A 14,933-nucleotide genomic window follows, 5' to 3' on the forward strand; every position below is an offset into this window, starting at 1 on the left:
ACAGCCAAGACAACGCAGGAGTGGCTTCGGGACAAGTCTGAATGTCCTTGAGTGGCCCAGCCAGAGCCTAATCTTGAACCCAATCAAACATCTCTGGAGAGAGCTGAAAATAGCTGTGCAGCGATGCTCCCCATCCAACCTGATATATCTTGAGAGGATCTGCAGAGAAGAATTGTAGGAAGTCTCCAAATACAGGTGTACCAAACTTGTAGCATCACACCCAAGAAGACTCTAGGCTGTATCACTGCCAAAGTTACTTCAGCAAAGTACTGAGTAAAGGGTCTGAATTCTTATGTAAATGTGATAGCAGTTTTTATATATAAATTTGCACACAAACTTGACTCTGGGTTCGCGCACAGGCTCTGTCACAGCCGGCCACGACCGGGAGGTCTGTGGGGCGACGCACAATTGGCCTAGCGCTGTCCGGTTTAGGGAGGGTTTGGCCGGTAGGGATATCCTTGTCTCATCGCACACTAGCGACTCCTGTGGCGGGCCGGGTGCAGTGCACGCTAACCAGGTCGCCAGGTGCACGGTGTTTCCTCCGACACATTGGTGCGGCTGGCTTCCGGGTTGGATGCGCGCTGTGTTAAGAAGCAGTGCAGCTTGGTTGGGTTGTGTTTCGGAGGACGCGTGGCTTTCGATCTTCGTCTCTCCCGAGCCCGTACGGGAGTTGTAGCGATGAGACGAGATAGTAGCTATTAACAATTGGATACCACGAAATTGGGGAGAAAAGGGGGTAAAAAATGTAGAAAAAGAAAACTTGTCATTATGGGGTATTGTCTGTGAATTTGATGAGGGGGGAAAAAACAATAGCCTTATTCTAAAATGTGTCATGTAACAATGTGGATAAAGTCAAGGGGTCTGAATACTTTCTGAATGCACCATATATACAAAGTATGTGGACACCCATTCAAATGAGTGTATTCTGCCATTTCAGCCACACCTGTTGCTGACAGGTGTATAAAATAAAGCACACAGCCATGCAATCTCAATAGACCAACAATGGCAGTAGAATGGCATTATTGAAGAGCTCATCGACTTTCAACGTGGCACCGTCATAGGATGCCACCTTTCCATCAAGTCTGTTCGTCAATGTCTGCCCTGCTAGAGGTGCAAAACGTCTAGGAGTAACAACGGATCATTCGCAAAGTGGTAGGCCACACAAACTCACAGAATGGGACCGCTGAAATGCGTAGCGAGTACAAATCGGTGGTAGTGAGTTTCGCAACAGAGTTCCACACTGCCTCTGGAAGCAACGTCGGCACAATAACTGTTTGAGGAGCTTCATGAAATGGGTTTCCGTGGCCAAAAAGCCGCACACAAGTCTAAGATCACCATGCACAATACCAAGCTTCGGCTGGAGTGGTGTAAAGCTCACCGCCATTGGAAACTCTTTCTCTGGAGTGATGAACCACGCTTCACCATCAGTCTGACGGATTAATCTGGGTTTGGCAGATGCCAGGAGAATGCTACCTGCCCCAATGCGTAGTGCCAACTGTAAGGGAATAATGGTCTGGGGCTGTTTTTTTCAAGGTTCGTGCTAGGCCCCTTACTTCCAGTGAAGGAAAATCTTAAAGCTACAGCATACAATGACGTTCTAGAGGATTGTGTGCTTTCAACTTTGTGGCAACAGTTTGAGGAAGGCCCTTCCCTGTTTCAGCATGACAATGCCCTGTGCACAATGCGAGGTCCATACAGAAATGGCTTGTCGAGATTGGTGTGGAAGAACTTGACCTGCCTTCACAGAGCCCTGACCTCAACCCCATCTAACACCTTTGGGATGAATTGGTACACCGACTGCAAGCCAGGTCTAATCGCCTAATGTCATTGCCTGACCTCACTAATGCGCTTGTGGCTGAATGGAAGCAAGTTCCCGTAGCAATGTTCCAACATCTAGTTGAAAGCCTTCCCAGAAGAGTGAAGGCCGTTATAGCAGCAAAGGGGGGACCAACTCCATATTAGTACTGAGGATTTTGGAATGCGATGTTGGACAAGCAGGTGTCCACGTACTTTTGGTAATGTAGTGTAGCTGCGAGCAGCAATAATTGTGGTTCACAGGATGACAAAGGGAACAAGATCAGTTGGGGAACAAAGCAAGCACTCCATGTAGGAACTCTTCCTTTATGTGCAATCAGTGAAAGCATTACCATGTTTTTCTCAATACCACAACGATGACACAAATCAAGTTTAGTCTAGTGCTGAAAAACTAATTTTATTGGTCACATTCACGTGTTCAGCAGATGTTATTGTGGGTCTAGTGAAATGCTTGTGCTTCTCGCTCCGACAGTGCAGTAATATCTAACGAATTACACAACATATACACATCGAAGTAGGAATGAATGAAGACTCTTTACATATATGGACAAGTGATGTCGGAGAGGAACTGACTAAGATATCGTAGAATAGTATAGAATACAGTATATACATATGAGATGAGTAATGCAAGATATGTAAACATTGTTAAAGTGACTAGTGTTCCGTTCTTTAAAGTGGCCAGTGATTTCTAGTCTATTCCTATAGGCAGCAGCCTCTAATGTGCTAGTGATGGCTGTTTAGCAGTCTGATGGCCTTGAGATTGAAAAACAGCTTCTATCTCTCGGTCCCAGCTTTGATGCACCTGTACTGACCTCGCCTTCTGTATGATAGTGGGGTGAACAGGCAGAGCCTCGGGTGGTTGTTGTCCTTGATGATCTCTTTATGGCCTTCCTGTGACATCGGGTGCTGTATTTGTCCTGGAGGGCGGGTAGTTTGCCCCCGGTATTGCGTTGGGCAGACCGCACCACCCTCTGGAGAGCCTTGTGGTTGAGGGAGCTGCAGTTGCTGAAGGTTGGTTATCTTTGACTGCACCTTGTAATCATTCTTAGTCATTACTTAACGTGTTGCGTTTATATACCAATACTGGGGTCAATTTTATTCATGTTTTATGTTAAGATTTGTGAAATATTTTCAGCTTTAGTGTATTGGTATATTGCAACAAATATGGTTTGAATATTTGTGGTTTTAGAATTGTTTAGGGGTGAATTTAGTTAGGTTTAGGAATTGTTTTTATATTGTGATATGTTAATTTCATTACACTGCAGGTGAGTGTGTACACCATTTCTCAAGCCAATTTTTGCTACCGGTGACTTCTATAATGACATCTATAGTCCCACCAACTGATCTCGTGCAGCTATCTATTGCAGTGACTTTATATTCACTCAGCTTCTAGGGACATAAGTAAGGTTTACATACCACATTTCATGTCCATCAGTTCAGTTCTTATAGCTCTGGTGCGATATGGTTCCATCTAGTGGTGTAGCGTGGTAAACTTTAAATACAGCAACTAATCATTCTGAAATTCATTAGAGGCTAATTCGACTCGTGGTTTCAGAAGATTTTTTTATTTTTTTATTAGCACATGCTAATGTGCATCTCTAGGTAAAAATGTTCTCAAACTGTCTGATTTTAAATGTCTAATTAGAAAATCTGGAGTGTTGCAAAGAAAGACATCTCAGACGGGCCATTAAAAAAGATTAAGATGGGCAAAAGAACAGACACTGGACAGAGCAACTCTGCCTTGAAGGCCAGGATCCCAGAGTCGCCTCTCTTCTGTTGACGTTGAGACTGGTGTTTTGCGGGTACTATTTGATGAAGCTGCCAGTTGAGGACTTGTGAGGCGACTGTTTCTCAAACTAGACACTAATGTATTTGTCCTCTTGCTCAGTTGTGCACCGGGGCCTCCCAGTCTTTCTATTCTGGTTAGAGCCAGTTTGCGTGTTCTGTGAAGGGAGTAGTACACAGCGTTGTACAAGATCAACAGTTTCTTGTCAATTTCTCTCGGAATAGCCTTCATTTTTCAGAACAAGAATAGACTGATGCGTTTCGGAAGAAAGTCTTTATTTCTGGCCATTTTGAGCCTGTAGTCGATCCCACAAATGGGATACTCAACTAGTCTAAAGAAGGCCAGTTTTATTGCTTTTTTAAGCAGGACAACAGTTTTCAGCTGTGCTATCAATTAGCTTTTTAAAAGGATAAACTTGGATTAGCTAACACAACAAATTTTGTGATATTGCGCAGTTACAAATAGAAATCAAACTGGATGGACATCAGAAAAAGAGGAAGGATTAAAAAAAAAACAGTATCTATTGTAAAATATATTGTCTAAAATGTGTAATAGGCTTCTAACTTCAGTTTATACATAAGTGTTATTGTTCATTAGTTTACTCCAATTTGGGGAGGGGTGGTTAGGTTTGCGAGGAATAATAAAGGTATATTCTAAAAATGGAAAAAAAGTGTATATTTACCAAAAAATATATGGGTGATTGGATATGATGCAGACAGTTACATTGATGGAAGCAATATATTTGCAATATTAAAGCTGATCCACACCTTTAAAAAAAAGTGTGCCATTGGAACACAGGAGTGATGGTTGCTGATAATGGGCCTATGTAGATAATCCATCAAATCAGCCGTTTCCAGCTATGATTGTTAATGTTGTAAATGACCACTGTATTTCTGATCATTTGATGTTAATGGATAAAAATAGATTTTCTTTAAAAAAACAAGGACATTTGTTTGCTCCTCCTGAAATGTCTTTCTTAATTCATTCATTTACTTTTAGATTTGTGTGTGTTGCTGTGAATTGTTAGATACTACTGCACTGTTGGCCCTAGGAACACAAGCATTTAGCTAAATATGTCTATACAACCAGTAAAATTTCATGCAAATGTAAAGTATTTGTAGCATATATTAGCATACACTGAGAATACCAAACATTAGGAACACCTTCCTAATATTGAGTTGCACCTCCCCCCTTTTGGCCAAAGAACAGCCTCAATTTGTTGGGGCATGGACTCTACAAGGTGTCGAAAGCGTTCCACAGGGATGCAGGCTCGTGTTGTCTCCAGTGCTTCCCACAGTTGTCAAGTTGGCAGGATGTCCTTGGGGTAGTGGACCATTCTGCCTAGTTAAATAAAACAATTATTGATACACACAGGAGAATGTTGAGCCTGAAAAACCAGCAGCGTTGTAGTTCCTGACACAAACCGGTACACCTGACACCTACTACCTACCTGGCATACTCCCTTAAAAGATCTACGCTTGAAAAAAGCAGCAGTACTGTTAAAAAAAAAAACGCCAGTATACACTTCCTCAAACTCAAAATAGTCCGAATTAGTGTAAGAACTCAAATCTGTAAATAATTTTTACATTTTGCCGAGGGGATTTTGCATTTGACTAGGATGTTTTGATGCAGGATTTATTTCTCAAGTGAAAAAATGTGCATGAGGACAAGTCGTCTCTTTTGAATGACAACAGGCGATTCGTTGAATGATCCCTTTTGACCAATCGCCGACGAGAAGACGTGGACTTCGGCTACTGATTTCGGCTTGCCTCAAACATTTTTGTGATCGGAACAGCCCCCCCCCACCAAAAAAACCTTGCCGAAGTCCAAAACCTAACAGAATTGCCGTCATAATACTGTCTATGCACAAACTGTTTCGGCTGGGAATCATGTGGATGCCTTTACTCATGGTCTTTACTTTTTGTGTCCCAAATTAGAAAGAAAAGTGACCAATCTATGCTTGAGTTATTTGACATTGTCAAGGATTTTTGTCAAGGATTACTTTTTTTTGTTTTTGTTTTTACGAATACAGAGAATAATTGGTATTCAAAGCTTGGCTGTGAACCACTAAGTATCAATCTTCCACCTATAATACAGTATGCAGAAAACATTTTTAGATCCACACACATTTACATTATGACGTCACATTCCCCTGACAACCAATATGACAACACAATGCATCCTGCCAACTATAGATGGCTGAATAGATAGATAGGTATACAGGTTTTTAAAATATATTTTTTAAATAAGAGCGAGAACTTGTGAAAGAAATGAGAAGGGGGAGAATGAGGTATATGAAAATGATGGCTAGGGTGCAGAAATGCAGTGTTGAATTATAATGCTAATGTTGTATTAGCATAGCTAGGGAATGCATCCCTATGGTTATTTTACATTAGCCATGCTAACATGTCAGATAAGCATACAGAAAAAGTGGTGTGTGCATTTTTTTTTTTTTAAATGTTCCGTTCAGAATTTGAAACTCCCCTCAGCTGTATCGGTCTATCGGAAATGAATAATGCGTTGGTTGAAGTCAGTTAAGCGAGGAAACTGCTTTTATTGAAGTGCACACTGCAACAACAAAATAAATTGAGCGTCCACGGCTGGATTTGGGTCGGCACCTAAAACCAAAACGTGCTCTTATGCCAAGTAGAAAGCTAACCTTGTTTTGGGACAGTATATGATATTTTAAAGGGGGATTGTCATCAGTTTAATGTACAGTGGTCAATTTTCACTCACGGGAGTCGGGCCTGTATTATGTGGAGTCATCTGTGGCCTTGGTAACTGCTTATTGGAGTGAAGTGGTTCTCGTATCCATAGCTGCTGGGCTGAGGCTGGCTGCTGAGCGTATTAAGAATGGTCCATCCTGCCAACTTGACACAACTGTGGGAAGCATTGGAGTCAACATGGGCCAGCAGCTCTTTCAACACCTTGTAGAGTCCATGAGATGGCCGACAGAGATGGCCGCCTCGCTTCGCGTTCCTAGGAAACTATGCAGTTTTGTTTTTTTACGTGTTATTTCTTACATTGGTACACCAGGTAATCTTAGGTTTCATTACATACAGTCGGGAAGAACTATTGAATATAAGAGCAACGTCAACTCACCATCAGTACGACCAGGAATATGACTTTCCCGGAACGGATCCTGTGTTCTGCCTTTCACCCAGGACAACTAAATGGATCCCAGCCTGCGACCCAAAACAACGACATCGTAAAAGAGGGAAACAAAGCGGTCTTCTGGTCAGGCTCCGGAGACGGGCACATCGCGCACCACTCCCTAGCATACTACTCGCCAATGTCCCGCATCGCGCCGAAAGAAACAAACATCTTTCTGGTAAGAAGAGGGGCGGGGGCGTATGCCTTATGGTTAACGAGACGTGGTGTGGTCACAACAACATACAGGAACTCAAGTCCTTCTGTTAACCTGATTTAGAATTCCTCACAATCAAATGTCGACCGCATTATCTGCCAAGGGAATTCTCTTCGATTATAATCACAGCTGTATATATTCCCTCCAAGCAGACACATCGATGGCCCTGAAAGAACTTTATTTGACTCTATGCAAACTGGAAACCACATATCCTGAGGCTGCATTCATTGTAGCTGGGGATTTTAACAAGGCTAATCTGAAAACAAGACTCCCTAAATTGTATCAGCATATTGATCGCGCAACCAGGGCTGGTAAAACCTTGCATCATTGCTATTCTAACTTCCGCAACGCATATAAGGCCCTCCCCCGCCCTCCTTTCGGAAAAGCTGATCACGACTCCATTTTGTTGCTCCCTGCCTACAGACAGAAGCTAAAACAAGAAGCTCCCGCGCTCAGGTCTGTTCAACGCTGGTCCGACCAATCTGATTCCATGCTCCAAGACTGCTTCCATCACGTGGACTGGGATATGTTTCCGCACTGCGTCCAACAACAACATTGACGAATACGCTGATTCGGTGAACGAGTTCATTAGAAAGTGCATTGAAGATGTCGTTCCCATAGCAACGATTAAAACATTCCCAAACCAGAAACTGTGGATTGATGGCAGCATTCGCGTGAAACTGAAAGCGCAAACCACTGCTTTTAACCAGGGCAACGTGACCGGAAACATGAACAAATACAAACAGTGTAGCTATTCCCTCCACAAGGCAATCAAACAAGCTAAGTGTCAGTATAAGAGACAAAGTAGAGTCACAATTCAACGGCTCAGATACGAGGTATGTGGCAGGGTCTACAGTCCATCACGGATTACAAAAAGAAACCAGCCCCGTCACGGACCAGGATGTCTTGCTCCCAGGCAGACTAAATAACTTTTTTGCCCGCTTTTGAGGACAATACAGTGCCACTGACACTGTCCGCAACCCAAACATGCGGACTCTCCGTCACTGCAGCCGACGTGAGTAAAACATTTAAACGTGTTAACCCTCGCAAGGCTGCAGGCCCAGACTGCATCCCCAGCCGCGCCCTCAGAGCATGCGCAGACCAGCTGGCTGGTGTGTTTACGGACATATTCAATCAATCCCTATCCCAGTCTGCTGTTCCCACATGCTTCAAGAGGGCCACCATTGTTCCTGTTCCCAAGAAAGCTAAGGTAACTGAGCTAAACGACCCCCGTAGCACTCACTGTCATCATGAAGTGCTTTGAGAGACTATTGAGAGACTAGTCAAGGACCATATTCACCTCCACCCTAGACCCACTCCAATTTGTTTACCGCCCAAATAGGTCCACAGACGATGCAATCTCAACCACACTGTACACTGCCCTAACCCATCTGGACAAGAGGAATACCTATATGAGGATGCTGTTCATCGACTACAGCTCAGCATTTAACACCATAGTACCCTCCAAACTCGTCATCACCCTGGGTCTCGACCCCACCCTGTGCAACTGGGTACTGGACTTCCTGACGGGCCGCCCCCAGGTGGTGAGGGTAGGTAACAACTCCACCCCGCTGATCCTCAACACTGGGGCCCCACAAGGGTGCGTTCTGAGCCCTCTCCTGTACTCCCTGTTCACCCATGACTGCGTGGCCATGCATGCCTCCAACTCAATCATCAAGTTTGCGGACGACACTACAGTGGTAGGCTTGATTACCAACAACGACGAGACTGCCTACAGGGATGAGGTGAAGGCCCTCGGAGTGGTGTCAGGAAAATAACCTCACACTCAACGTCAACAAAACTAAGGAGATGATTTGTGGACTTCAGGAAACAGCAGAGAGAGCACCGCCCCTATCCACATCGATGGAACAGTAGTGGAGAGGGTAGTAAGTTTTAAGTTCCTCGGTGTACACATCACAGACAAACTGAATTGGTCCACCCACACAGACAGCATCGTGAAGAAGGCGCAGCAGCACCTCTTCAACCTTAGGAGGCTGAAGAAATTCGGCTTGTCACCAAAAGTACTCACAAACTTCTACAGATGCACAATCGAGAGCATCCTGTCGGGCTGTATCACCGCCTGGTACGGCAACTGCTCCGCTCACAACCGTAAGGCTCTCCAGAGGTTAGTGAGGTCTGCACAACGCATCACCGGGGGCAAACTACCTGCCCTCCAGGACACCTACACCCCCCGATGTCACAGGAAGGCCATAAAGATCATCAAGGACAACAACCACCCGAGCCACTGCCTGTTCACCCTGCTATCATTCAGAAGGCGAGGTCAGTACAGGTGCATCAAAGCAGGGACCGAGAGACAGAAGCTGTTTTTCAATCTCAAGGCCATCAGACTGTTAAACAGCCACCACTAACATTTAGTGGCTGCTGCCAACACACTGACTCAACTCCAGCCACTTTAATAATGGAAATTGATGTAAAATATATCACTAGCCACTTTAAACAATGCTACTTAATATGTTTATATACCATACATTACTCATCTCATATATATATATTGTACTCTCTCATCTACTGCATCTTTACGTAATACATGTATCACTAGCCACTTTAAACTATGCCACTTTGTTTATATACCCTACATTACTCATCTCATGTATGTACTGTACTCGATACCATCTACTGCATCTTGCCTATGCCGTTCTGTACCATCACTCATTCATGTCTTTATGTACATATTCTTTATCCCTTTACACTTGTGTGTATAAGATAGTAGTTTTGGAATTGTTAGGTTAGATTACTTGTTGGTTATTACTGCATTGTCTGAACTAGAAGCACAAGCATTTCGCTACACTCGCATTAACATCTGCTAACCATATGTGACAAATAAATTTGATTTGATGCCCCGACGAATTGAGGCTGTTCTAAGAGCAAAAGGGGGTGCAACTCAATATTTGGAATGTGTTCCTAATGTTTGCTACACTCGTGTGAGAGACGGCGTGTATGTGACAGAGGGAGAGACTCATTCTTGGCAGCACACGGAGTTCTCCCCTTCTGCCATGTTCTTAGACGATGTCCTGATTAACTCTACTCCAGAGAACTTCTCCCTCTCTCTGGCACGCATGCGCACCACACTCACACATGCATACACAATACAATCCCAGACTCAAACATCTAATCTCGCTCTCCCCTCACACAAACCCTGTATACCTTTCTCTCGTCTATGACCGTACTGCTGTAGTGACCTCTTTACCATTTGACCATAGCCACTGCCCAAGCCTGAAGCGGGTTTTTCCCCCCAACACGTAGTCCACATTCAAGATTCCCAAAAGCACTCAGAGATCCAGGGACATGGTGCCGCAATTATATATATTTTTATTTTCTATAGAGCTAACAAAAATGAATTCTCTGTTCAATATAAAGCGTAGATTACTGGAACTGTAAAGACATAATATGGTCTGCTATGTATGTTCAAGACATGTCTAGCTAGGACTCCTACCGAACACCCAACTTCTTCCATTGGTCCTACACACTTGCCACAGTACAATGAATGGGCAAGAGGGGGAGCCATATACTAATGTAAAATAATAACAAAATGAATAGATCAATCTGGTGAGTGAAAGGGGGATACCTAGTCAGTTGTACAACTGACTGCATTCAAACAATGTGGCTTCTGCATTTCACCTCCAACAACTGCTCCCCCGGCACCGATGACGTTAAGGCAGCCCCCAACGTCATCGGCGCCAGGGGAGCAGTTGTTGGAGGTTAACTACCTTGCTCAAGGGGAGAACGGCAGATTTTTCCACCTTGCCGGCTCTGGGATTCGAACCAGCGACCTTTTCGGGTTAGTGTCCCAACAATCTTGACCACTAGGTAAGTATAACTCATAAGTACACAATATTTCATCTGTTATATCGCAGTAGGCTTTCCAATTCATCCCAAAGGTGTTCGATGGAGTTGAGGTCAGGGCTCTGTGCAGGCCAGTCAAGTTCTTCCACACCGATCTCGACAAAACATTTCTGTATGGACCTCGCATTGTGCACAGGGCATTGTCATGCTGAAACAGGGAAGGGCCTTCCCCAAACCTGTTGCCACAAAGTTGGAAACACTGAATGGTCTAGAATGTCATTCTATGCTGTGGAGTTAAGGTGCCTAGCCTGAACCATGAAAAACACCCCCATTTCTGTATCCCAGTCATGTTTAATCCATATACACTGCTCAAAAAAATAAAGGGAACACTTAAACAACACAATGTAACTCCAAGTCAATCACACTTCTGTGAAATCAAACTGTCCACTTAGGAAGCAACACTGATTGACAATAAATTTCACATGCTGTTGTGCAAATGGAATAGACAACAGGTGGAAATTATAGGCAATTAGCAAGACACCCCCAATAAAGGAGTGGTTCTGCAGGTGGGGACCACAGACCACTTCTCAGTTCCTATGCTTCCTGGCTGATGTTTTGGTCACTTTTGAATGCTGGCGGTGCTTTCACTCTAGTGGTAGCATGAGACTGAGTCTGCAACCCACACAAGTGGCTCAGGTAGTGCAGCTCATCCAGGATGGTACATCAATGCGAGCTGTGGCAAGAAGGCTTGCTGTGTCTGTCAGCGTAGTGTCCAGAGCATGGAGGCGCTACCAGGAGACAGGCCAGTACATCAGGAGACGTGGAGGAGGCCGTTGGAGGGCAACAACCCAGCAGCAGGACCGCTACCGCCGCCTTTGTGCAAGGAGGAGCACTGCCAGAGCCCTGCAAAATGACCTCCAGCAGGCCACAAATATGCATGCGTCTGCTCAAACGGTCAGAAACAGACTCCATGAGGGTGGTATGAGGGCCCGACGTCCACAGGTGGGGGTTGTGCTTACAGCCCAACACCGTGCAGGACATTTGGCATTTGCCAGAGAACACCAAGATTGGCGAATTCGCCACTGGCGCCCTGTGGTCTTCACAGATGAAAGCAGGTTCACACTGAGCACATGTGACAGACGTGACAGTCTAGAGACGCTGTGGAGAACGTTCTGCTGCCTGCAACATCCTTCAGCATGACCGGTTTGACGGTGGGTCAGTCATGGTGTGGGGTGGCATTTCTTTGGGGGGCCGCACAGCCCTCTATGTGCTCGCCAGAGGTAGCCTGACTGCCATTAGTTACCGAGATGAGATCCTCAGACCCCTTGTGAGACCCTATGCTGGTGCGGTTGGCACGGGGTTCCTCCTAATGCAAGACAATGCTAGACCTCATGTGGCTGGAGTGTGTCAGCAGTTCCTGCAAGAGGAAGGCATTGATGCTATGGACTGGCCCGTCCGTTCCCCAGACCTGAATCCAATTGAGCACATCTGGGACATCATGTCTCGCTCCATCCACCAACGCCACGTTGCACCACAGACTGTTCAGGAGTTGGCGGATGCTTTAGTCCAGGTCTGGGAGGAGATCCCTCAGGAAACCATCCACCACCTCATCAGGAGCATGCCCAGGCGTTGTAGGGAGGTCATACAGGCACGTGGAGGCCACACACACTGCCTAGCCTCATTTTGACTTGTTTTAAGGACATTAAATCAAAGTTGGATCAGCCTGTAGTGTGGTTTTCCACTTTAATTTTGTGTGACTCCAAATCCAGACCTCCATGGGTTGAAAATTTTTGTGTGATTTTGTTGTCAGCACATTCAACTATGTAAAGAAAAAAGTATTTAATAAGAATATTTCATTCATTCAGATCTAGGATGTTATTTTAGTGTTCCCTTTAATTTTTTTGAGCAGTGTATTAGGGCCTCATGAATTTATTTCAATTGACTGATTTCCTTATGAACTTTAACTCAGTAAAATCTTTGAAATTGTTGCGTTTAAAATTTTGTTCTGTGTGTGCTCACGCGCTCTCTCTCTCTCGTTTTAGGACACCTAATTATTCAAGGGTTTTTACTATTTTGTAGAATAATAGTGAAGACATCAAAATGATTAAATGACAGGTATGTAGTAACCAAAAAAGTGTTGAACAAATCTAAATATATTTGAGATTTGTCAAAGTAGCCACTCTTTGCCTTGATGACCACTTTGCACTCTCTTGGCATTCAATTATCAGGTGTGCCTTAAGTTAATTTCTTTCCTTAATGCGTTTGAGCCAATCAGTTGTGTTGTGACAAGGTATTGGTGGTATACAGAAGATATCCCTATTTGGTAAAAGTTCATATTATGGCAAGAACAGCTCAAATAAGCAAAGAGAAACAATAGTCCATTTCTTTAAGACATGAAGGTCAGTCAATACGGAAAATTTCAATAACTTAGAACGTTTCTTCAAGTGCTGTCACAAAAACCATTAATCACTATGAGGCGGCAGGTGGTTAGTGTTGGAATAGTAACGGGAAGGTTGCAAGATCGAATCCCGAGCTGACAAGGTAAAGATCTGTCGTTCTGCCCCTGAACAAGGCAGTTAACCCACTGTTCCTAGGCCGTCATTGACCTAGAGTTACCTCTGCTACAGAGGATAAGTTCATTAGCGTTACCCACCTCAGAAATTGCAGCTTCAGAGTTCAAGTAACAGACACATCTTAACATCAACTGTTCAGAAGAGATTGTGTGAATCAGGCCTTCATGGTCAAATTGCTGCAAAGAAACCACTACTAAAGGACATTAATAAGAAGACTTGCTTGGGCCAAGAAACACGAGCAATGGACATTAGACTGGTGGAAATGTGTCCTTTTGGTCTGATTAGTCCAAATTTGAGATTTTTGGTTCCAAGCGCTGTGTCTTTGTGAGAACGGATGATCTCCGCATGTGTATTTCCCACCGTGAAGCATGGAGGAGGTGGTGTGGGGGTGCTTTTCTGGTGACAGTCTGATTATTTTAGAATTCAAGGCACACTTAACCGGCATGGCTACCACCACATTCTGCAGCGATACACCATCCCAACTGGTTTGCCCTTAGTGGGACTATAATTTGTTTTTTCAACAGGACAATGACCCAACACACCTCCAGGCTGTGTAAAGGGCTATTTGACCAAGGAGATGGGGGTTGCTACATCAGATGTCTTGGCCTCCACAATCCCCTGACCTCAACCAAATTGGGATGGTTTGGGATGAGTCGAACCGCAGAGTGAAGAAGCAGCCAACAAGTGCTCAGCTTATGTGGGAACTCCTTCAAGATTGTTGGAAAAGCATTCCAGGTGAAGCTGGTTGAGAGAATGCAGAGTGTGCAAAGCTGTCATCAAGGCAAAGGGTGGCCTTTTGAAGAATCTCAAATCAAAATATTTCATAACACTTTTTGATTCCATGTGTTATTTAATAGTTTTGATGTCTATTATTCAACAATGTAGAAATAGTACAAATAAAGAAACCCTTGAATGAGTAGGTGTTCTATAAGGCCAGAGACTTTTTGCGGCAACACTAAGGAATTTATCTTGGAACTACCCATCCCGGATCCAGGAGAATTGTCATCAACTACACTAATTAGCATAGCGCAACAGTAAAAAAAATATTACTAGAAAATATTCATATTCATGAAATCACAAGTGAAATATAGTGAAACACAGTTTAGCCTTTTGTTAATCACCCTGTCATCTCAGATTTTGAAATTATGCTTTACAGCCAAAGCAACACAAGCGTTTGTAAGTTTATCGATAGCCTAACATAGCAATATGTCCAGCTAGCAGCAGGAAGCTTGGTCACAAATCTGAAAAGCAATCAAATTAACCGTTTACCTTTTGATGATCTTCGGATGTTTTCACTGACGATACTCCCAGTTAGACAGCAAATGTTCCTTTTGTTCCATAAAGATTATTTTTATACCCAAAATACCACAGTTTGTTGGTCACTTTATGTTGAGAAATCCACCGGAAATAGCGGCCACGACTACCTTTTGTCTTTTACGCAAGAATCACTCCGAGAGCCCTCAGCTGGCCACTTACGCAATGTAGTCGTTTACGCTCATTCTTCAACATAAAGGCGTGAAACGACATCAAAATGCTTTAGACACTAGGGAATACGTAGAAAAAGGAATCTGGTTGATATCCCTTTCAA

At 44.0% G+C, this 14,933-nt stretch overlaps 1 protein-coding gene across 4 annotated transcripts in view; it reads left to right on the forward strand.

The window, feature by feature from the left end:
- Window positions 1–14,933, forward strand: part of LOC115133573 (rap1 GTPase-GDP dissociation stimulator 1-like) — a 54,431-nt gene that overhangs the window by 22,211 nt on the left and 17,287 nt on the right. The window lies entirely within an intron of this gene.

Source organism: Oncorhynchus nerka, linkage group LG8 (assembly GCF_034236695.1).
Source record: "Oncorhynchus nerka isolate Pitt River linkage group LG8, Oner_Uvic_2.0, whole genome shotgun sequence".
Taxonomy (NCBI): domain Eukaryota; kingdom Metazoa; phylum Chordata; class Actinopteri; order Salmoniformes; family Salmonidae; genus Oncorhynchus; species Oncorhynchus nerka.